The following is a 2,308-nucleotide window of genomic DNA, read 5'->3' as shown; positions in this document are numbered from 1 at the left end:
GAGGTAAAATAAATGCATCTCAATGGTATGTCACCAACACAGAAATAGGGTGCTCCAAACCTCTCTTATCATCCAAATCTCACAGTGATGCCAACAGGAGTGCATCAAACAAGATAAAACTCACAAAGAAGAAGCAAAAGTGCATCAGATCAACCAGGTACAAGTTCCTCGACGGAAGGGCTTCTAGGCAGAAACAAGTACCAAACGACCACGAGAGGCTGAGGGAAAGTTACATATTGTCCCCTCTAGCTTCTTTAAGCATCAGTTATGGGAACCATGGGAATGGTGACGAATGTCAAGGATCGAAAGTACAAAATCTGACTCCTGGTCTTCACAATCTTTTTTCATTGTTCTTTCGTGTCTTGTTGAGCCGATTGCTTAACTATCCCTGCCAAAAGAATATAAAAAAATGACAATCATGATTGTAAAACATGTATTCATATATGATTGTAAAACATCCGTTGAGCTTTGTATGTTTACTAATTCACCATATAAGGAATGGATTTGTTCAAAAAATTATGAAAAATGCTTCCTATAGGTATATTGTTCAAACAAAAGGTCTGAAACCATGTAAAATAAAATCAGGGGCGGGGAAGGGGGTTACACGCCAGTCGGCTTATACTTTTAAATGGCCGGGTCGCTAGCCATCAGATCTTGCGCTATCGGGCGGTCCAATGTCACCCTTCACCTTTGCAAATAAAACATTTGCAACGGAGGTCATGTTGCAGAAATGTCGCCTCGTACGTTCACCGCCGCTGTTTACAACAAAATGTTGTTCCAGACAGCTATCTCAGCGGCAGCAATGGCTATGACGGCTATCGTTCGAGTTGCGTAGTCTCCCCGACTTGCAACAACCATGCTGCTACAACACGTGTGATGGTGTCACGGCCAAGGGACCTCCCATGATGACATCTCCTAGCGTGTTGCGCCGTGCTGAGGACGCCGTTTGTCGGTTCCGTCCTAGGCCATTTCGGACGGCCCATGACGATATACATGACAACTCCACAAAGCTTGACTTACAAGACAAGAAGATGGAGTATTTTTGTCTTTTTTGCATGAGTGCTTTGTGTGTGACAGCCCACAAGACTTTTTGCATGAGTGCGAGCATGTTTGGTGCGCCTTAAGTGCTATTGAGGCGTGAGAGCTATGTCTCGCTCTTTCCGAAACAAAGCTCTGTCTCACCTCAAGAGCGTTAGGATGGGCTGGCCAAATGATGTGTAACCTTTCACCGATTCCCGGAAGGTTCCATGTGGTATTGTTTTTCTTTTTCATCCTTTACTTTACGGGTTTCATCGTTTTTTTTGTTTTTTATGTTTCTTGATCAATTTTCCTTGGGTTGTTCTTTTTTCATTTCCTTTTTTGGATTTTGAATTCATGTCATACATTTTTGTATGCATGTGACACATGGTAAACATTTTTCAAATAATCGAAGAATTTTTCTCAAATAAATGGTTCCACATTTTTTGCATACATGTGAAAGATTTTTCTCAAATACATGTTGAATTTTTTTAAGAACTTTGAAAACAATTATGTACATTGTAAGAACATTATTAAATGTCACAAGCAATTTTTTGGGATGAGTGAACATCTTTTAAATGCCACCTATTTTTTGATAGGTACATTTAAAAACATTGAGCAAACATTTCTTTACACTGTCTAAACATTCCTTTAAAAATATCGTGAACATTTTTTAATACATATTAATTTTATTTCAAATACACATTATTTTTTTTTGAATGGTAAGAAACATATTTTGCAATTACGCAAACATTTGTTTACATTATATAAACATATTCAAAAATTAACACGAATATATATATTTGAAACATGTATTTTTAAATGTAAACCAGTTTTTTAAATTATGGAAAGAATTTATGGCACTATATATTTTTAGAAAATGCCATGACCGTATTTTGAATGTCATAACGTATTTTTTGAAAGGTACAAATATTTTGTAAAATTGAGGTAGTAAAACATTTACACTGCATTAACAATTTCCAAATTGGCAGTAAAAGTTTTAAAATTTATAAGTAAATTGAGTTTTTAAAAATTGGTGCACAAAAGTATATATTATAAAAAAGGAACAAATGTTGAGTTATGGATCGATCTGGCTCGGTAGTTATGGAGCACATACTCCTCCTTCGTGATGAACCACTACTACTAATGCCGAGCTTGAGTATTAAGCAAGTTGTGGTTGTTGGCTTCTGGTACTTGTGGTGGACTCGGTGTCAGATCACTCACAATGAGTCTTGCCCCCCTCTAATTAGGTGGCATATGTCGGTCCTCGACATTGCAAATAACTAACACA

The sequence above is a fragment of the Triticum dicoccoides genome, chromosome 6B, assembly GCF_002162155.2.
Source record: "Triticum dicoccoides isolate Atlit2015 ecotype Zavitan chromosome 6B, WEW_v2.0, whole genome shotgun sequence".
NCBI lineage: Eukaryota > Viridiplantae > Streptophyta > Magnoliopsida > Poales > Poaceae > Triticum > Triticum dicoccoides.
The sequence above is the reverse complement of the archived record's forward strand: the minus strand, read 5'-3'. Positions refer to the sequence as shown.